The sequence below is a fragment of the Sminthopsis crassicaudata genome, chromosome 2 (assembly GCF_048593235.1).
Source record: "Sminthopsis crassicaudata isolate SCR6 chromosome 2, ASM4859323v1, whole genome shotgun sequence".
Classification (NCBI taxonomy): Eukaryota; Metazoa; Chordata; class Mammalia; order Dasyuromorphia; family Dasyuridae; genus Sminthopsis; species Sminthopsis crassicaudata.
Window position 1 is genome coordinate 627287497 of NC_133618.1, and position 23857 is coordinate 627311353.

Here is a 23857-nt window from a genome sequence, read left to right on the forward strand (position 1 = left end):
ATGGGAATTCATGAATAAGTCATATGCCACAATCTTTTATAAATGCTTTTGTCCCTTTACTTTAATATTAAATGAGAAGCTATATATTTAATTCTTCCATTTTATGGAGTCTTTCTCTATTTCATTGTTAAATGTGTTTCTAGTAAAAAGAAACATACACTATTTTCCCCTTTTTTTCTTACATTTCATATAGAATATTAACTAGGAATTGTTGCATCAGTGGTAAGTACTACAAATTGTGCCTAGGACAAGTGAGAAAAAGCATACTTTGAAGCCAATAGGAGGTGGTGGTAGTGAGGAAGGATAAGGTAGTTAAAAAAAATTCCCTTCAATTTATGATTTTGTACTTGCCTATTTTAATGAATTACCTTGCTTACTCAATGTTAAATTGTGTTGTTTTACCACTGCTGAAGGATTGAAAGTGCCATAAAACTCATAAGTTTAGTGCCCTCTAAATATGGCATACTGTGATAAAGGTCCAGTTATATTGTCCTAGTCATAGCCTGGATGCTACAAAACCCTAACCCTTCCATCAGAAAGTTGGAGAAGCTAAGGATCCCGGGTCAGACCAGCTGAACTCTTTATCAATCATCAAACACATGTGTAGAGATCCAATTTCATGCTTTGGCTTAGAGCATCTTCTCTGCCTGTAATGTCCTTTCTCCCATTTCCAGCCCTTTATAATCCTACTAATTCTTCAGGATATACTTAAAAGGATGCTTCCTTCACAGCTTTTACTGCCCATGCCATACGTCAGTGAAAAGTAGGCTGGATTCAGAATAAGATATATTGAATTCAAATCCCTATTCTTTCATTTACTATTTTGCTGCTCTTGGCCAATTTTTTCTAAATTTGAAGAAATACCATCTAGATAGCTATAAGCATTTAATTTTTATATTAAATTTTATTTAAAGAATAAAATTAGAAGATGGCAGGGTCAAGAAATTCCTTTGAAAATGACTCTAAACAGGGGGCGGAGCCAAGATGGCGGAGAAGATACACGCCACTGTGTAAGCTCCTTTCTTCCCTCACAACCAACTAGATTTAATCAGCCTCAGAAATAGTGCTGGACTGATAGAATCCACAAGGACTGGAAGCACGACTTACCAGCTGAAGAGAATCTGGAGTTTCAGCAGGAAAGGTCAGCTCCCAGGGGAGGAAGAAGAGAGGCCAGTGCAGACGGTGGGGTAGTGGCACACTGCGCCGATCGCACTGGGGAGGGCTCTGGGATCAGAGAATCCACCGAGATAAAAGAATCTGGCACAGGCTGTTAGCTCTTCTCTGCTTATAGTGCAGCAGTTCAGAGGAGAAATATAAGCCACTTTAAAATTTAAAACTAGATTGGATCTTCCCGGATCCTGGGGGTGACTCAGCAGATCTCGGCACCGGGGCTTGGCCAACATAGGCAATACAGGCTTTTACCTCGGGGTATTTAAGAGATTGAAGAGTGGGTGGGGTGGTAACTCATAGTGCCTGGCTCCGCTGGCTGGAGGCTGTGGAACGGAAGTACCAGAGAAGAGGAACCTTTGAACTAGGGACCGCGGTTTCTGGCATACACTTCCCAGTTTGAGCTCAGGGGCTTTTCACGTCACCTGCTGCAGACATCCACGCCCCACCGGGACACATAGGCTAGGCTTTGAGCCACCTTTACTGTTCAGTCTCAACCTCAGGGAAGCCGCTAAAACACAGCTCCCTCAGGGCACAGCAGTGCTGGTCTCCTCTGAGGCACTTCCAGGGAGGGGGTGGGGAACTCTTTCCCAGAGCTCTCTCTTAGCTCAGGCGCAGGGGCCGCTGCATCCATCCTGTCTGGGAGGAAGCTGGTAAAGAAATAAATAAATAATTTCCTACCCCAGGGACAGACCCCAAAAGATTTTTTAAGTATGAGCAAGAAGCCCAAAAAAACCATAGATTCCTTCTACACAGAGAAAGAGCGGGTATCCAACCCCGAGGAAGTTAACAGCAGAGAGTCAGCACATAACAACCTAAAGGGGAACGGTTCCTAGCCCCCATCACATAACTCTCTCCTTGAAGAGACTATTAAAAAGTTAAGAGAGTTTGAAGAAAAATTGGGAAAGGAAAGAGAAGCTATGATAGAGAATAACAACATTCTGAAATTGGAGTTGGAAAAAATAAAGAATTCACAAGAGATGCAGGGAAACAAAATTAGGGAATTAGAAAAGGTAAAAAAATCACAGGAAAGTAGGATTTCTGAATTGGAGAAGATAAAAAGGTCCCAAGAAAATAGGATTTCTGAATTGGAAAAAGAAAATAATTCTCAAAAAAAAATTAGGGAAATGGAAAAAAATTCAATAGAGCAAAATAATTCATTTAAAAATGAAATTGGGCATTTACAAAAAGAACTAAAAACTGTGAAAGAAGAAATAATTCAGAATTTTAGCAAAGTGGCAGGATACAAAATAAATCCACATAAATCCTCAGCATTCTTATATATCACCAACAAAATGCAACAGCAAGAGATACAAAGAGAAATTCCATTCCAAACAAATGTTGAGAGTATAAAGTATTTGGGAATCCATCTACCAAAGAATAGTCAGGAATTATATGAGCAAAATTACAAAACACTTGCCACAAAAATAAAGTCAGATTTAAATAATTGCAAAGACATTCAGTGCTCTTGGATAGGCCGAGTGAATATAATAAAGATGACAATACTCCCCAAACTAATCTATTTATTTAGTGCTATACCAATCAGACTCCCAAGAAACTATTTTAATGACCTAGAAAAAATAACAACAAAATTCATATGGAAGAATAAAAGGTCGAGAATTGCAAGGGAACTAATGAAAAAAAAAAGTCAGAGGAAGGTGGTCTAAGTGTACCTGATCTAAAGCTATATTATATAGCAGCAGTCACCAAAACCATTTGGTACTGGCTAAGAAATAGAACGGTAGATCAGTGGAACAGATTAGATACAAAGGACAAAAATATAGCAATCTAATCTTTGACAAACCCAAAGACACCAACATTAGGGACAAAAATTCATTATTTGGAAGAAACTGTTGGGAAAACTGGAAATTAGTATGGCAGAAATTAGATATGGACCCACACTTAACACCATATACCAAGATAAGATCAAAATGGGTCCATGATTTAGACATAAAGAATGAGATCATAAATAGATTAGAGGAACAGAGAATAGTCTACCCCTCAGACCTATGGAGGAGGAAGGAATTTATGACCAGAGGAGAATTAGAGATCATTATTGATCATAAAATAGAAGATTTTGATTACATCAAACTAAAAAGTTTCTATTCGAACAATACTAATGCAAACAAGATTAGAAGGGAAGTAACAAATTGGGAAAATATTTTTAAAAGTACAGTTTCTGACAAAGGTCTCATTTCCAAAATATATAGAGAACTGACCCTGATTTATAGGAAACCAAACCATTCTCCAATTGATAAATGGTCAAGGGATATGAACAGACAATTCTCAGATGATGAAATTGAAACTATTTCCACTCATATGAAAGAATGTTCCAAATCACTACTGATCAGAGAAATGCAAATTAAGACAACTCTGAGATACCACTATACACCTATCAGATTGGCTAAGATGACAGGAACAAATAATGATGAATGTTGGAGGGGATGTGGGAAAACTGGGACACTAATACATTGCTGGTGGAGTTGCGAAAGAATCCAGCCATTCTGGAGAACAATTTGGAACTATGCCCAAAAAGTTGTTAAACTGTGCATACCCTTTGACCCAGCATTGCTGTTATTGGGATTATATCCCAAAGAAATACTAAAGAGTGGAAAGGGTCCTGTATGTGCCAAAATGTTTGTGGCAGCTCTTTTTGTAGTGGCCAGAAACTGGAAGATGAATGGATGTCCATCAATTGGAGAATGGTTGGGTAAATTATGGTATATGAAGGTTATGGAATGTTATTGCTGTGTAAGAAATGACCAGCAGGAGGAATACAGAGAGGCTTGGAGAGACTTAAATCAACTGTTGCTGAGTGAAATGAGCAGAACCAGAAGATCACTATACACTTTAACAACAATACTGTATGAGGATGTATTCTGATGGAAGTGGAAATCTTCAACATAAAGAAGATCCAACTCACTTCCAGTTGATTAATGATGGACAGAAATAACTATACCCAGAGAAGGAACACTGGGAAGCGAATGTAAATTGTTAGCACTACTGTCTATCTACCCAGGTTACTTATACCTTCGGAAGCTAATAATTAATGTGCAACAAGAAAATGGTATTTACACACATATATTGTATCTAGGTTATATTGTAACACATGTAAAATGTATGGGATTACCTGCCATCGGGGGGAGGGAGTGGAGGGAGGGAGGGGATAATTTGGAAAATTGAATAAAATTTTAAAAAATTAAAAAAAATAAAAATAAAGAAAATGACTCTAAACAAATTTTAGAGCATCAGAGCACCTAAAAAGGCAGAGTAGATCATTTTCCAGCTGAAAGTAAAATAAGCTCAGTAGAAAAAAATTTGTGATACTAGGATGGGAATCCAATATGCAGTCCTAGTGCAGCCCCAGCCCTGGACTGGGTCTGACCTTAGAATCAGTAGCATTGCTGGAGGCTTCTGGATCTCTCATCCCAATGACACCAAGGATGACTCAGAAGGTCAGTGGAAAAGGTCTGTGGTAATTGAGTGAAGGTCTGGTTACAGTCCCAGCAAAGCCCCAATCAGTGAAGCCCAGCACCTACTAGCATACTGGATCTTATAGCTACAGTGGGGTAGGGACTATCTTAACAGCAGCAGGGCAGAAAAAAGTGGAATTGGGCTCAAGACATAAAATAACTTAAAAGGGACTTTAAAAATCAAATAAGAGAGACAGAGGGAAAATTAGGGGAGGATTTGAGAGTTGCAAAAGAAAATACAAAAAGATATAAGGAGAATGCCTTAGAAAGCAAAATTGGCCAGTTGGGAAAGGACATACAAAAGCTTACTGAGGAAAATAATTACTCACAAATAGAACTGAACAAATGGAAGCTCATGCCTTTATGAGAAATCAAGATACAGTAAGGCAAAAAAAAAAAAAAAAAAAAAAAAACTGGAAAAATAGAAAAAAGTGAAATTGCTCATTGGGAAACAACTGATCCAGGAGAGATAATTTAAAAATTAATGGCCTAGGGGCAGCTAGATGGCACAGTGGATAGAGTACCAGCCTTAAATTCAGGAGGACCCGAGTTCAAATCTGATCTCAGACACTTAACACTTCCTAGCTGTGTGACCCTGGGCAAGTCACTTAACCCCAGCATCAGAGGAAAAAATGGTCTATCTGAAAGTCATAATCAAAAAAAAAAAGCCTGGATATCACTTTTCAAGAAATTATCAAGAAAATTAATATTTTCAAACCAGAGGGTAAAATAGAAATAAAAAGACTCCACCAATTATCCTGAAAGAGAGTACAAAATGAAAATTCCTAGGAGTATTACACTCAAATTCTGGAACTTCCAAATTAAGGAGAAAATATTGCAAGCCTCTAGAAAGAAATAATTCAAATATAGTGGAGCCACAATCAGGGATAACAAAAATTTAGCAGCTTCTATATTAAAGGACCAAGAGGCTTGGAATCTGATATTCTTGAGAGCAATGGAGCTAGGATTGCAACCAAGAATCACCTACACAAAAAAAGGAAAAAAAAACTGAATATAATCCCTTATTTTTATTTTTAAGTTATTTTTATTATAGCTTTTTATTTACAAGATATATGCATGGGTAATTTTTTCAGCACTGACAATTGCAAAATCTTTTGTTCCAATTTTTCCTCTCTTTTACCCCATTCTCTCCCCCAGATGCCAAGTAGACCAATACATGTTAAATATGTTAAAGTATATGTTAAATACAATACATGTATACATATCCATACAGTTATTTCACTGCACAGGAAGAATCAAATTTTAAAATAATGTACAATTAAACTGTGAAGAAAATAAAAAATGCAAGCATTCAAAAACAGAGAGATTGGAAATGCTATGTAGTGGTTCACATTTATTTGCCAGAGTTCTTTCTCTGGATGTAGCTGGTTCTATTCGTTATTGAGCAAATCGAACTGATTTTGTTCAACTCATTGTTGAAGAGGGCCATGCCCATCAGGATTGATCATCATATACTATTGTTGTTGAAGTATATAATAATCTCCTGGTCCTGATCTTTTCACTCAGCATCAATTCACATAAGTCTCTCCAAGCCTTTCTGAAATCATCCTGTTGGTCACTTCTTACAGAACAATAATATTCCATAACATTCATAGTGGTATATGAATGTTATGGAATATTATTGTTCTGTAAGAAATGACCAACAGGAGGAATACAGAGAGGCTTGGAGAGACTTACATCAACTGATGCTGAGTGAAACGAGCAGAATCAGGAGATCATTATACACTTCAACAATGATACTGTACGAGAATGTATTCTGATGGAAGTGGATATCTTCAACATAGAGAAGAGCTAATCCAATTCCAATTGATTAATGATGGAAAGAATCAGCTACATCCAGAAAAGGAACAATGGGAAATGAGTGTAAACTGTTTTTTTACCTTCTGAACCCAATTCTTCCTGTGCAACAAGAAATTTGGTTCTACACACATATATTGTATCTAGAATATATTGTAATATATTTAACATGTATAAGACTGCCTGCCATCTGGGGGAGGGGGTTGGGGAGGAAGGGAAAAAATCTGAACAGAATTAAGTGCAAGGGATAATGTTGTAAAAAATTACCCATGCATATGTGCTGTCAAAAAAAGTTATAATTATAAAATAAAATAAAAATTAAATTAGAAAAAACATTCATATACCACAATTTATTCAGCCATTCTCCAATTGACGGGAATCCACTCAGTTTCCATTTTGTAGACACTACAAAGAAGGCTGCCACAAACACTTTTGCATACACAGGCCCCTTTCCCTTCTTTAAAATTTTCTTGGTATATAAGCCCAGTAGTAACATTGCTGGATCAAAGGGTATGCGCAGTTTGATACTTTTTTGAGCATAGTTCCAAATCACTCTCCAGAATGGTTGGATGTATTCATAATTCCATCAACAATCTATCAGTGTCCCAGTTTTCCTACATCCCCTCCAACATTTAGCATTATCTTTTCCTGTCATCCTAACCAATCTGAGAGATGTAGTGGTATCTCAGAGTTGTCTTAATTTGCATTTCTCTGATTAATAATTATGGGACATTTTTTCATATGGCTAGAAATAATTTCAATTTCTTCATCTGAAAATTGTCTGTTCATATCCTTTGGCCATTTGTCAGTTGGAGAATGGCTTGATTTCTTATCAATTAGAGTCAATTATATATTTTGGAAATGAGGAACCTTTGACTGTAAAAATTTTTTTCCCAAATTATCACTTCCTTTCTAATCTTGTCTGAATTGATTTTGCTTTTATGTAATCAAAATTTTCTACTTTGTGATAAATAATGATCTCTAGTTCTCCTTTGGACACGAATTCCTTCCTCCTCCACAAGTATGTGAGGTAAACTCTCCCATGTTCCTCTAATTTATTTATGATCTCGTTCTTTATGCCTAAATCTTGAACCCATTTTGATCTTATCTTAGTATGTGGTGTTAAATGTGGGTCCATGCCTAGTTTCTGCCATATGTACAAAACCTTTTTAGCTGAATATAATCAAAATGATTTATTTGGTGTTCAGTTATGAGTTCCAGTTCTTCTTTTGCCACAAATTCCTTCCTCCTCCACAAGTCTGAGAGGTAAAGTATCCTATGATCTTCTAATTTATTTATAATCTCATTCTTTATGCCTAGATCATGAACCCATTTTTACCATATTTTGGTGTACAATGTTAAGTGTGGGTCAATGCCTAATTTCTGCCATACTAAATTTCAATTTCCTAGCAGTTTTTGTCAAACAGTGAATTCTTACCCCAGAAAATGAGGTCTTTGGGTTTGTCAAACTCTAGACTATTAAAGTTATTGACTGTTTTGTCCTTTGAACCTAACTTATTCCACTGATAAACCAGTCTATTTCTCAGCCATACCAAATGGTTTGGGTAACCGCTGCTTTATAATATAGTTTTAGATCTGGTACAGCTAGGCCACCTTCATTTGATTTTTTTTTTCATTAGTTCCCTTGAAAGTCTTAACCTTTTGTTCTTTCAGATGAATTTTGTTGTTATTTTTTCTAGGTCATTAAAATAGTTTTTGGGGAGTCTGATTGGTATAGCACTAGGTAAGTAGATAAGTTTAAGTATTATTGTTATCTTTATTATATTTGCTCGACTTATCCAAGAGCATTTGATATTTTTCCATTTGGTTAGTTCTGACTTTATCTGTGTGGAAAGTGTTTTGTAGTTTTACTCATATAGTTCCTGACTTTCCCTTGGCAAATATTTTATATTATCAGCAATTACTTTAAATGGAATTTCTCTTTGTAATTCTAACTGTTGGATTTTCTTCCTCATATATAAGAATGCTGATGACTTATATAGGTTTATTTTGTATTCTGCACCTTTGCTAATGCAGAGTATAATCCTTTAGAGATAAAGGTGACCATTCAATGAAATAGAGACTTTTTCAGGCATTTGTAAATAAAAAACCAGAGATGAATGGAAATTTTGATTTTCAAATATAGGACTCTGAAGAAGGATAAAAAGATAGATAGGAAAATTATCAAAGAGAGATCTATTTACCTTCCTACATGGAAGAATGATATTTGTAACTCATTAGAATGTTATCATTATTATGGCAATTAGAAGGAGTATATCAAGACAGAATGAGCATTATTGTGAATTGACTATGAAGGGGTATCTTTTTCATGATGAAATTAAGGGGTAAGAGAGGAATGTACTGGGAGAAAGAGAAAGTGAAAATTAGAATGGTGCAAATTATCTGCCACAAAAAAGATATAAAAAAAAGCTTTATGAATAAATGGAAAAGGGTAAAGACAGTGAATGAGTGAACCTTACTTTCATCAGAAATGGCTCAAATAGAAGATACATACTTAAAAGGTACAGAAATCTATCTTACCTTGAGGGAGAATAGGAAGGAAATTATATATGGGAAGGAGGGAGGGTGACAAAAGAGAGGCATGTTGGGGAAAGGAGTGCTCAGTAACAAAGCACTTTTGAAGAGGAACAGGGGGAAAAGAGAGAATAAATGGGGGAAATACAATTAGCAATAGTAAGTGTAAAAAATTCTCTAATAAGGCCTCATTGCTCAAACATAAAGGTAACTGAGTCAAATTTATAACAAAAATAAATAAATAAGAGCCATGCCCCATTTGATCTGATAAATGACCAAAAGATATGATCTATGCCCCAAAAGTTGCAAATCCATGCATGTCCTTTGACCTAACACCATCACTACTAGACATGAATACCAAAAACAATTCAGTAAAAAACAGAAAAAAGATTAAAAAAGTCGTATATAGAGAAAAAATATTCATAACAACTCCCAAAACAAAATTTGATTCTTATCAATTGGGGAATGGCTCAATAAATTGTGGTATATGTTTGTGATGGATTATTATTGTTCTCTGGCAAATGATGAGCAGGATTCTCTCAGGAAAAAAATCCCTAGAAAGTCCTCCATGAACAAAGTGAAATATACTTTATATAAAATAATAGCAATAATTTGGGATGGCCATGTGTAAATGACTTTGTTATTCTAAGTAGTACAATTATCCACAACTACTGTAAAGGATTTATAATGAAAAATCCTATCTAAACTCAGAAAAGGAATGGAATGAAGATTGCAACATTCTCTGTATTTTTCTCTCTGTGTGTGAATGTGTGTGTGTGTTTCTCTGTTTTTATATTTCTTTTTCTCTCTTAATTTATTTATTTTAATGCACATTGTATTATGAATCATGTTGGGAGAGAAAAATCAAAGCAAAAGGGAAAAACATGGGAGAAATAAAAACAAAACAAAACAAAAACAGAACTGAACATAGCATGTGTTGATTTATGTACAGTCTCCTGTTTTTAATTGTAGTAAGTTTATTTTTAATTCACATTGCTTTATGAATCATGTTGGGAAGAAAAAATTAGAGTTTGGGGATTTATCAAATACTAGATTGCTAAAAGGCTTGATTATTGTGTTGTATGTATCTAATTTATTCCACTTATCCAACACTAAATTTCTCAGTCATTACCAAATTGTTTTGATTACTGCTACTTTATAATATAATTTTAGATTTGGTACTACTAAGCTACCATCCTTTGAATTTTTTTCATTAATTCTCTTAATATTCTTGACATTTTGTTCTTCCAGATGAATTTTGATATTGTGTTTTCTTGGTATGGCACTGAACAAGTAGACCAAGTTAGGCTGAATTGTCATTTTTAAATGACAATTATTAGTTTAGCTTAACCATGAATAATTGATTTTTTTCCAATTGTTTAGATCTGACTTTATTTGGGTGAGAAGTGTTTTGTAAACTGTGTTCATATAGTTTTGGGTTTGTCTTAGCAGGTAGAGCACCAAGTATTTTATTTTCTCTATAGTAATTTTAAATGGAATTTTTCTTTCTATCTTTTGCTGATGGGCTTTGTCAGTAATAAATAGAAATGCTGATTATTTGTGTGGGTTTATGGTATGTCTTGCAATTTGACTAAAGCTGTGAATTATTTCCAGTAGGTTTTTGAATTATTTTTTAGGATTCTCTAACTATATCATCAGATCATCTGCAAGGAGTGATAGTTTTATTTCCTCATTGCCTATTCTGTTTCCTTTAATTTCTTTTTTTTTTTCTTATTGTCAAAGCCAACATTTTTGGTACAATGTTGAATAATAATGGTACTAATAGGCATCCTTGTTTCACCCCTGATCTTATTGGGAATGCATTCAAGTTTTCTCCATTACAAATAATGCTTGCTGTAGTTTTAGATAGATACTGCCTATTATTTTAATAAAGTCCCTTTTATCCCTATGTTCTCTAGTGCTTTTAATAGGAACAGGTGCTGTATTTTGTCAAAATCTTTTTCTGCATCTATTAAGATGATTATATGATTTGTGTTTGTTTTGTGATTGATGTGGTCAATTATGGCCTTAGTTTTCCTGACATTTAACTAACCCTGCATTCTTGGTACAAAGCCTACTTGGTCATCCTGTTGATAAATTGCTGTAATCTCTTCACTAATATTTTATCTAAAATTATTGCATCAATATTCATTAGGGTGATTGGTCTGTAATATTCTTTATCTGTTTTGACCTTTCCTAATTTAGGTATCAGTGCAATATTTGTGTATAAAGGAATTTGACAATACTCATTCTTTACCTATTTTTCTAAATGGTCAACATAGTATTGGAATTAATTTTTCTTTAAAGGTTTGGTAGAATTCATTTGTGGATCCATATGGCCCTGAGGATTTTTTCTTAGAGAGTTCGTTAATGACTTGTTCAATTCCTTTTTCTAAAATGGGACTATTTAAGTCCTTTATTTCCTCCTCTGTTAACTTGGGCAATTTATATTTTTTTGTAAATATTTATCCATTTTGGTTAGATTGTTAGACTTGTTGCCATTGAGTTGTACAAAATAGCTATGACTTATTGCATTAATTTCTTTTTCATTTGTGGTGAGTTCACTCCTTTCATTTTTGATTCTGGTGATTTGTTTTCCCTTTTTTGATAAGATTAACCAAATATTTAACTATCTTGTTAATTTAACTATCTTGTTAGTTTTTTCATAAAAGCAACTCTTAATTTTGTTTATTAGCTCAATAACTTTCTTAGTCTCTATTTTATTATTCTGTCCTTTGAGTTTCAAAGTTATTAATTTGGTATTTAATTGGGGATTTTTATTTGTTCTTTTTCTAGCTTTTTAAGTTGCATGCCTAATTCATTGCTCTCCTCTTTCTCTATTTTATTTATGTAGCTATTTAAAGATATAAAATTTCCCTTAAGGACTGCTTTAGCTGCATCCCATAGATTTTGGTAAGTTGTCTCATTATTGTCATTTCCTTGAATGAAATTATGGATGGTTTCTGTGATTTGTGATTTGACCCACTCATTCTTTAGAGTTAGATGATTTAATTTCCAATTGATTTTTAGTCTATATTCCCCTGGCCCTTTATTGAATATAACTTTTATTATATTGTGGTCTGAAAAGGAAGCATTTACTATTTCTGCCTTTTTTGCATTTAATGGTGATAATTTTATGCCATAATACATGATCAATTTTTGTGTAGGTGCCATGTACTGCTGAGAAAAATTCTTTTCTATCCCTATTAAATTTTTTTCTCAGTGATCTATCATATCTAGGTTTTCTAGGATTCTATTAACCTCTGGTTTCTTGTTTATATATTTTGTGGTTAGATCTGATTCTGAGAATGGAAGATTGAGCTCATTCACTAGAACAGTTTTACTGTCTATATCTTGCTGTAACTGGCTTAAAATCTTCTCTAGGAATTTGCCTTCTCTACCACTTGGTGCATACACATTTAATATCTTTACTACTTCATTATTTACTGTACTTTTTTTCAAGAAGTACTAAATGAGGTGCTCCTTATTTCTTTTAATAAGATCTATTTTTAGTTTTCCTTTGTCTGAAATTGGAATTGTTATGCTTTCTTTTTTACTTCAGCTGAAGCATACTAAAATCTGTTCCAGCCTTTTACCTTTACTCTGTATGTGTCTCTTTGTGTCAAATGTGTTTCTTTGAAACAACATATTGTAGGATTCTGTTTTTTAATCCACTATGTTATTCTCTTCCATTTTATGGAAGAGTTCATCCCATTAGCATTAACAATTATGATTACTAGCTCTGTATTGCCTTCCATCCTATTTTCTCCATTATATATATTTTTGTTCTCTTTCTACCTTGTCCTCAGTCCTGTCTTATTTTTTTACTCACTCCACCCACTATCTTATCTATCACTCCTTCCCTTCTCTTAGTAATTTTTTTTTAATCCACTACACTCACTACCTTAACTTCTATCAGCCCTTCCCCTCTTCTATTACCTTTTTTTCCCTAGTGTTTTTGCCCTCCCTTCTATGCTGTCACTTCCTTTTATTTTCCTTTCTCCTCCTACTTCTTTATGGAATTAATTTTAAATTTAAATTTAATTAATTCTTTATGGAATCAATAATTTTTAAATTGTATCTTCTGGGTTTATTTTCCAGTTCAGCTATTTTATTAATGAGGTATACCACATTTTCTTCCATTTCTTTTTTTTATTTTCTTTATTTTGAGACTTATTCTTATTGTCTCACAAAGTCATTAGCTTTCATTTAACCTGTCCTAGTTTTAAAAGTGTAATTAATTGAAAATTCCAGTAAGGAAAATTCAATTTATTCCTATACACTCTAGTGTTTTTAATAGGAATGGGTGTTGGATTTTGTCAGAGATTTCTGAAGATTTCAGTTTCCATGAAATTTGATTCCTGTGCTGACTGCTTACTTCTTTTGACTTTTTTCTTTATTTTCTACCATGCTTTTTGGGATGTATGGGTTGTTCAAGAAAAACTAGCACCTCTGGTGTAAAAATTTGATGAGACCTTTTAAAGGCTGCTCATCCACATATGGTGTCAACTTAGTATTCAATTCTTATCTGCGGCTGTAAGAAACTGTAGCATGTGTAGAAACCATACCCTTGTAAACCATGTTGACAGACAAATTCAATCAAGTTGAGGCTAATTGACTGGTCACAAATTCATTCAGTCTACTTCCTCTGGTAGAATGAGTAGATGAGAACAATTTATGCCATTGGCCATGATGACAGCTGAAGCAGGCAATGTGGGTCCCTTAGAGTTTGTACAGACTTTAAAGATGCCAAGGTCATTTTGTACCAGGGTCATCACCATTTGCCATTGTATTTTAATGACTATGGAAGAGAGTAAAGCTGATGACTTGGTGAAACTCTACCTCGCTTAAATCTAATTCACACATAAGTCAATATCATTCATCCTCTTTGAAAATGAAACACAAACAAGCAAAAGCTTGCTGGAATTATAGCCTCAACTCAGCAAAATGATGAAGTATATTCTACTATAGACAAAACTGAATATGTAATGAGATAACATATAATGTATATTTAGAAGCTTTGAATTTAATTCTCACCTTCACTTACTATCTTGGTCAAGTCACTTAAACTTCTTATGGGTATAATAAACATACTGGACTGAATACCTTCAGAAATACTTTCCATCTAGAGTAATGATCCTTTAAATACTTAGTGAACAAGACTATGCTCTGGAGGCTGTGGTTTTGGAAAAATTTCCAAAACCAGGTCAATTGGCAAGGTCAAACTAGAATTCCAAGTGTAAAGAAAATACTTGAGTATCCAAAAAACATTATAAGGACTTAGTTGTAGAGATGGAAATCCCAAACAGTCTTGATCAGAACCTAATGGAAAGAATCAAAGAGGAACCAAGAATAAGTCTATTCTAATGCTAAACCATTGGATGGTTTTATAGCCAAGGTTAAGGCTGGGTCTAGAAGAAAGGGAAAGAAGATGCAGGGGTGGGGGCGGAGCCAAGATGGCGGAGAAGAAACACACGACTCAGTGAACGTCCTCACTCCCTCACAACCAATTAGATAAATTAAGTCTCAAAATTAGCTCAGGACTGATAGATACCACAAGGACTGGAAGCATGACTTACCAGCTGAAGAGAATCTGGAGTTTCAACAGGAAAGGTCAGTTCTCAGGGGAGGAATAAGAAAGACCAGCACAGACGGTGGGGTAGGGGCACACTGCGCCAATTGCGCTGGGAGGGGCTCTGGGATCAGAGAAGCCACTGAGGTAAAGGAATCTGGCACAGGCTGTTAGCTCTTCTCTGCTAATTATTTAGCAGTTCAGAAGAGAAAGCCAAAATATTTTAAAACTCAAATTAGATTTTCCCGATCTGGGGGGTGACTCAGCAGACTCAGCACCAGGGGGTGTGGCCTCAGCTACCTCCTGAGAATAGTTAAGAGACTGACAAGTGGGTGGATACGGCCCAAGGCAACACACACTGCCTAGCTTAGCTGGAGGGAGTGGAACTCAGCTCCAGGAAGTCCCAGAGAAGCGGAACCTTTGAACTAGGGACCACGGTTTCTGGCAGACACTTCCAGTTTGAGCACAGGGGCTTCTCACGTCACCTGCTGCAGACATCCACTCCCCACCCGGACACATAGGCTGGGCTTCGTGCTGTCTTCACTATTCTACGCCCTCGAAGCACAGTAGTGCTAATCACCTCTGAGGCACTTCCAGGGAGGGGGTGGGGAACTCTCTCCCAGAGCTCTCTCTTAGCTCAGGCGCAGGGGCCGCTGCATCCATCCGGTCTGGGAGGAAGCTGGTAAAGAAGTAAATAATTTCCTACCCCAGGGACAGACCCCAAAAGATTTTTTTAAGTATGAGCAAAAAAGCTAGAAAAACCATAGATTCCTTCTATACAGAGAAAGAGCGGGTATCCAACCCCGAGGAAGTTGACAGCAGAGAATCAACAGACAACAACCTAAAGGGGAACGATTCCTGCCCCCCATCACATAACTCTCTCCTAGAAGAAGCTCTTAAAAAATTGAGGGAGATCGAAGAAAAATGGGGAAAAGAAAGGGAAGTTATGATAGAGAATAACAACGTCCTGAAATTGGAGTTGGAAAAAATAAAGAATTCACAGGAGATGCAGGGAAACAAAATTAGTGAATTAGAAAAGGTTAAAAAAACACAGGAAAGTAGGATTTCTGAATTGGAAAAGATAAAAAAGTCTCAAGAAAATAGAATTTCTGAATTGGAAAAAGAAAATAATTTTCAAAAAAAAAATTAGGGAAATGGAAAAAAATTCAATAGAGCAAAATAATTCATTTAAAAATGAAATTGGGCATTTACAAAAAGAACTAAAAACTGTGAAAGAAGAAAATAACTCCTTAAAAGTCAGGATGGAACAAATAGAAATGAATGATTCACAGAGAACCCAAGAATCAGTCAAACAAAACAAAAAAAAATGAGAAGCTGGAGAACAACGTCAAATACTTACTGGGAAAATCTATAGACCTGGAAAATAGATCTAGGAGAGATAATCTGCGGATTATTGGACTTCCAGAAAACTATGACCAAAAAAAGAGCCTAGATTCTATTTTACAGGAAATTATCAAAGAGATCTGTCCAGAGATAATAGAAACAGAAGGGAAAGTAGATGTGGAAAGAATTCATCGAACTCCTTCTGAAATAGACCCGAAAAAAAGAACACCACGGAATATAGTGGCTAAGCTGCAGAATTACCACACAAAGGAGAAAATCCTGCAAGCAGCTAGAAAAAAACAATTTAAATACCAAGGTGCCACAATAAGGGTCACCCAAGATCTGGCTGCCTCCACATTAAAAGATAGAAGGGCCTGGAACCTGATATTCCGAAAGGCAAAAGATCAAGGACTGCAACCAAGAATGAACTACCCAGCTAAGTTTAGCATCTTTTTCCATGGAAGAAGATGGTCATTCAATGAAACAGAGGAATTCTATATGTTTCTAAGAAAAAAACCAGACTTAAACAAAAAATTTGATCTACATCCACAAGACTGAAGAGAAACAGAAAAAGGTACACAGAACCCTTGAGAACTGTAACTCTGTTGTGGGTATATAAAAAAATACTCAAGGATAATTTGATTTTACTGATATAAAAGAAAAAAAGGGGGGTGTGGTAAAGGGAAGGAGGTCGGTTCAGAAAAAGGGGAAGGAGTGATAAAAAGAGGGAAACTACACCCCAGGAAGAGACATAGAAAATACACCATATCTGAGGGAACTTAGTGAGGGGGAGAATCATTGTGTGAATCTTACTCTCATCAGAAGAGGCTCAAAGAGTAAATAATTAACATATTTGTTTTTCAGAGAATTTTCTCTCACCTCATTAAAAGGGGGGAGAGGAAAAGGGGAAAGGAAAAGGAGAATAAGTGAAGGGACTTGGAGGGAGGGGGGAGGGATCCTTAAAAAAAAAAAAAGAGGGAGGGTTGCGCGTCACAAGGGGGGTCTGTAAATTAAATATCGGGGAGGGGGATCAGGGGGGTCAAGGGAAAAAAGTATAATCTGGGGATAATACGATGGCAGGAAACACAGAATTAGTAATTTTAACTGTAAATGTAAATGGGATGAACGATCCCATCAAACGGAGACGGATAGCAGATTGGATCAAAAAGCAGAACCCTACAATATGTTGCCTACAGGAAACACACTTAAAGCAGGGAGATACATACAGAGTAAAGGTAAAAGGTTGGAACAGAGCCTATTATGCTTCAGGTAAAGCCAAAAAAGCAGGGGTAGCTATCCTTATCTCAGATCAAGCAAAAGCAGAAGTTGATCTAATTAAAAGAGATAAGGAAGGAAACTATATACTGCTGAAAGGTAGCATAAATAATGAAGCCATATCGATACTAAACATACATATATGCACCAAGTGGTATAGCATCTAACTTTCTAAAGGAAAAGTTAAGAGAACTGCAAGAAGAAATAGACAGTAAAACTATAATAGTGGGAGATCTCAACCTTGCACTCTCAGATTTAGACAAATCAAACCACAAAACAAACAAGAAAGAAATTAAAAAAGTAAATAGAACATTAGAAAAACTAGGTATGATAGACCTTTGGAGAAAACTGAATGGCAATAGGAAGGAATATACTTTCTTCTCAGCAGTTCATGGATCCTATACAAAAATTGACCATATATTAGGACATAAAGATCTCAAAATTAAATGTAGGAAGGCAGAAATAATAAATGCCTTCTTCTCAGATCACAATGCAATAAAAACTACATTCAGTAAAAAGTTAGGGGTAAATAGACCAAAAAGTAATTGGAAACTGAATAATCTCATCTTAAAGAATGACTGGGTGAAAGAGCAAATTATAGAAACAATTTCACCCAAGATAATAATAATGATGAGACATCATATCAAAATCTTTGGGATGCAGCTAAAGCAGTAATAAGGGGAAATTTTATATCTTTAGAGGCTTATTTGAAGAAAATTGAGAAAGAGAAGATTAACGAATTGGGCTTACAACTTAAAAGGCTAGAAAAAGACCAAATTATAAACCCCCAACCAAAAATTAAACTCGAAATACAAAAATTAAAAGGAGAAATCAATAAAATTGAAAGTAAAAAAACTATTGAATTAATAAATAAAACCAAGAGTTGGTTTTATGAAAAAGCCAATAAAATAGATAAACCTTTGGTAAATTTGATCAAAAAAAAGAAAGAGGAAAATCAAATTGATAGTCTTACAAATGAAAAGGGGGATCTTTCCACCAATGAAGAGGAAATTAGAGAAATAATAAGGAGTTACTTTGCCCAACTTTATGCCAATAAATTTGATAACTTAAGTGAAATGGATGACTTTCTCCAAAAATATAGGCTCCCTAGATTAACAGAGGAGGAGATAAATTGCTTAAATAGTCCCATTTCAGAAAAAGAAATAGAACAAGCTATTAATCAACTCCCCAGGAAAAAATCCCCAGGGCCAGATGGATTCACATGTGAATTCTACCAACCATTTAAAGAACAATTAGCCCCAATGTTATATAAATTATTTGAAAAAATAGGGGATGAAGGAGTCCTACCAAACTCCTTTTATGACACAGACATGGTACTGATACCTAAACCTGGTAGATCGAAAACTGAGAAAGAAAATTATAGACCAATCTCCTTAATGAATATTGATGCTAAAATCTTAAATAAGATATTAGCAAAAAGACTTCAGAAAATCATCTCCAAGATAATACACTATGATCAAGTAGGATTTATTCCAGGAATGCAGGGCTGGTTTAATATTAGGAAAACTATTAATATAATTGACCATATTAATAATCAAATTAATAAGAACCATATGATCATCTCAATAGATGCAGAAAAAGCATTTGACAAAATCCAACATCCATTCCTACTAAAAACTCTTGAGAGTATAGGAATAAATGGATTATTCCTTAGAATAATCAGGAGTATATATTTAAGACCGTCAGTAAGCATAATATGCAATAGAAATAAACTGCAACCTTTCCCAGTAAGATCAGGAGTGAAACAAGGTTGCCCACTATCACCATTACTATTCAATATAGTACTAGAAACGCTAGCCTCGGCAATAAGAGCCGAGAAAGAGATTCAAGGAATTAGAGTAGGAAATGAGGAAATTAAACTATCACTTTTTGCAGATGACATGATGGTATACTTAGAGAACCCCAAAGACTCTGCTAAAAAGCTACTAGAAATAATTCAAAATTTCAGCAAAGTGGCAGGATACAAAATAAATCCACATAAATCCTCGGCATTTTTATATATCACTAACAAAATGCAACAGCAAGAGATACAAAGAGAAATTCCATTCCAAACAAATGTTGAGAGTATAAAGTATTTGGGAATCCATCTACCAAAGAAAAGTCAGGAATTATATGAGAAAAATTACAAAACACTTGCCACAAAAATAAAATCAGATTTAAATAATTGGAAAGACATTCAGTGCTCTTGGATAGGCCGAGCGAATATAATAAAGATGACAATACTCCCCAAACTAATCTATTTATTTAGTGCTATACCAATCAGACTCCCAAGAAACTATTTTAATGACCTAGAAAAAATAACAACAAAATTCATATGGAAGAATAAAAGGTCAAGAATTGCAAGGGAACTAATGAAAAAAAACTCAGAGGAAGGTGGTCTAAGTGTACCTGATCTAAAGCTAGATTATATAGCAGCAGTCACCAAAACCATTTGGTATTGGCTAAGAAATAGACCGGTAGATCAGTGGAACAGATTAGATACAAAGGACAAAAAAGGGTACATCTATAGCAATCTAATCTTTGACAAACCCAAAGATTCCAACATTAGGGATAAAAATTCATTATTCGGAAAAAACTGTTGGGAAAACTGGAAATTAGTATGGCAGAAATTAGATATGGATCCACACTTAACACCATATACCAAGATAAGATCAAAATGGGTCCATGATTTAGGCATAAAGAGGGAGATAATAAATAGATTAGAGGAACAGAGGATAATCTACCTCTCAGACTTGTGGAGGAGGAAGGAATTTATGACCAGAGGACAACTAGAGATCATTATTGATCACAAAATAGAAGATTTTGATTACATCAAACTAAAAAGTTTCTGTACAAATAATACTACTGCAAACAAGATTAGAAGGGAAGTAACAAATTGGGAAAATATTTTTAAAAACAAAGGTTCTGACAAAGGTCTCATTTCCAAAATATATAGAGAACTGACCATAATTTATAAGAAACAGAACCATTCTCCAATTGATAAATGGTCAAAGGATATGAACAGACAATTCTCAGAGGAAGAAATTGAAACTATATCCACTCACATGAAAGAGTGTTCCAAATCACTACTGATCAGAGAAATGCAAATTAAGACCACTCTGAGATACCACTACACACCTGTCAGATTGGCTAAGATGACAGGAACAAATAATGACAAATGTTGGAGGGGATGTGGGGAAATTGGGACACTAATACATTGCTGGTGGAGTTGTGAAAGAATCCAGCCATTCTGGAGAGCAATCTGGAATTATGCCCAAAAAGTTATCAAACGGTGCATACCCTTTGACCCAGCAGCGCTACTACTGGGATTATATCCCAAAGAAATACTAAAGAGCGGAAAGAGACATATATGTGCCAAAATGTTTGTGGCAGCTCTTTTTGTTGTAGCTAGAAACTGGAAGATGAATGGATGTCCATCAGTTGGAGAATGGTTGGGTAAATTGTGGTATATGAAGGTTATGGAATACTATTGCTCGGTAAGAAATGACCAGCAGGAGGAATATAGAGAGGCCTGGAGAGACTTAAATCAACTGATGCTGAGTGAAATGAGCAGAACCAGAAGATCACTGTACACTTCAACAACAATACTGTATGAGGATGTATTCTGATGGAAGTGGAAATCTTCAACATAAAGAAGATCCAACTCACTTCCAGTTGATCAATGATGGACAGAGGTAGCTACACCCAGAGAAGAAACACTGGGAGGGGAATGAAAATTGTTAGCACTAATATCTGTCTGCCCAGGTTGCATGTACCTTCGGATTCTAATGTTTATTGTGCAACAAGAAAATGATATTCACACACATGTATTGTACCTAGACTATATTGTAACACATGTAAAATGTATGGTATTGCCTGTCGTTGGGGGGAGGGAATAGAGGGAGGGGGGGTAATTTGGAAAAATGAATACAAGGGATAATATTATAAAATATATATATATATATATAATAAAAAAAAAGAAGATGCAGGGGTAACAACTTGGTCTTAACTTTGGGGAACAATGGAGGAACTAGGGGAGTAGTGATTGAGGGAAAGTGAGACAGACAGACAGGTAGATAGATAGATAGATAGATAGATAGACAGAGACACAGAGAGACAGAGAGTGACAGAGACAAAGAGAGAAACAGAGAGGCAGAGACAGAGATAGAGAAAGATACAGAGAAACAGAGAGAATCAGAAAGACAGACAGAGATAGAGAAACAAAGACAGGAAGAGGCAGAGACAGACAGAAAGGGAGAAAAAGAAAGGGAGAAGAGAGAGAATATGGATTATAGATATTAAAAAATTATGGGTATGGATGTTCCAGTATTGCTCTTCTGTTCTGTCTGACAAAACAATTACATCTCTCATCTCTTATCCTTAGAGGAGGTAAACATCAGAATATGATAAGTTGGATGTCAGCCTGGAATCTCTCCATGGTTGAATGAATTGCCTTTGGATGTTTTCCAAGATATAAACTCAACATAGAGACATAGATTGTGAGACACAGGAAATGCTAAAGTACCTAAAGATAGTATTTAGGCAAATGAATTAGGCTGCAGGAATACCTCCTATAAGTAGGTAATATAATATAGTAGAAAGGGTGTTGGCATTGGAATCAGAAGCAGATTTAGCAAGAAAAGGAGGCAAAGATGTTATATATACTTACTAGCTCTCTGAATTTGTTAGTCTCAATTTTCTGCTTACAAAATTTGGATTTTACTTAAAATACTCTTTTTCATGAATCTTTAGAACTTCAAATTTGGAATACAATGATATATAAAACACTGTCGAGGAGTTTAGAGACCACTCAAGATGAGGATCACTTATTATAGGATGAAGTAAAAATTAAGTGATTCCACAATCAGTTGTTTATGTCTCTATTGATACACTATTACTGTAGCAATTTAGGATGCATGATGCAGTATTCTGTGCCATAATTGTAAGAAATACTGTAACATCTCCATTGTTCAAATGGGGAAATAGAGGCTTCATCAATTGAATTGCCTTGTCCCGAATCATACATACAAAATATGTCTCCAGTATGAATCTGAACCCCTGTGTCTCCTGAACTGAAGTTCTGTGGTATTTTCACTCTTTCATAAAACCTCAACTAATATTCTCTAGGTATAGTAAGGTTATCTAATGTGATTCCATTACTTTAAGATAATTTGGTGAGAGAGAGGAAGAGAGAGAGAGAGAGAGAGAGAGAGAGAGAGAGAGAGAGAGAGAGAGAGAGAGAGAGAGAGAGAAAGAGAGAGAGAGAGAGAGAGAGAGAGAGAGAGAAAGAAAGGGAGAGAGAGAGAGAAAGAGAGAGAGAGAGAGAGAGAGAGAGAGAGAGAGAGAGAGAGAGAGAGAGAGAGAGAGAGAGAGATGGACGGACAAACAGACTACATTATAGTAATAATTTAAAAATGATGAATGTGTTCTAGTACTGTTCTCTAACTCCATGTCTGACAAAACAGTTATATCTTTCGCATCTTTTACCCCTAGAGGGGGGAAATGTCTGATTATGATAAGTTGGAAGTCAGCCTGGAATCTCTCTATTATTGAATGAATGGTTTCTGGATGGTTTCCAAGATATTTAATATCTTGATATGTAATGCATTTAAAATTCTATATAACAATCTACTACTACAACTCCCTCTTTTCTTCCTTCTCCTCTTACTTACTCTTACTAACATAGTTACTGATGATTAAGCTTTAAATTTGGATTTTCATAACTTTAGACCTTGAGCTCTATCTTCTCTACTATTAAGCTGGAAGTCATATGAAGTCATTAAATTTTATTGAGAAATGGAGTGATGTCTAGCTTTTGCCTTAGGAAGATTATTTTGATAACTGAGTAGATAATGGACTAGAAAGGGAAGAAGTTTATTACAATCAGGAAGACCAACCAGCAATGAGTCTGTGATAGTAGTGGCTGCATGAATGTAGAGAAAGGGCATACATTAGAGATAGTGTGAAGGTTAAAATGAAGACAACAGCCTAGATACTTGGGGTTAAAGTGTGTGAAAAGTCAAAGATGGCTTGGAAAAAGAGAAGAGATGATTGGGGAAAAGATAAATTTTATTGTGAATATATTGAGTTTGAAATGAAAATGGAACATACAATTTGAGATTTCCACTGGGAAACTGGTAATATAATACTGAAAATCAGGAGAGAACTTAGGGATAAATAAATAAATCTGAGAAGAGTATGCATAGATAGGATTATTAAAACCATGGCCCCTGATGATATCACTAAATGACATAGGATAAGGGGGAAAATATGTCATGAGATAAATTCAATGGGCATGGCTTAAATGAATACTTAGCAGATTAATCTGAGCAGGAGAAGGAATAACAGAAGAATGTCATGAAAATCAAGAGGAAATAAAAATATTGGGGTGGATATTGATTATATTGAAGAATACATAGAAATCAATATAAGAAGGATGAGAAAAGTTTATTACATTTTTCTTAAGGATAATTGATAATTTTGAAAAGGGTAGTTTCAGTTGAAAGATGAGGTCAGTGTCCAGACCACAGAGGATTTATAATTGAAGGACAAGAGAAGAAGTGGAGATCCAGATTATAGGTGACATTCTCTGGGAGTGTAGCCAAAAAAAGAGAAAAGATATAATATAGAGAGTGTGATAAAATCAAGTTGGAATCGTAAAAAACAGGGAAAT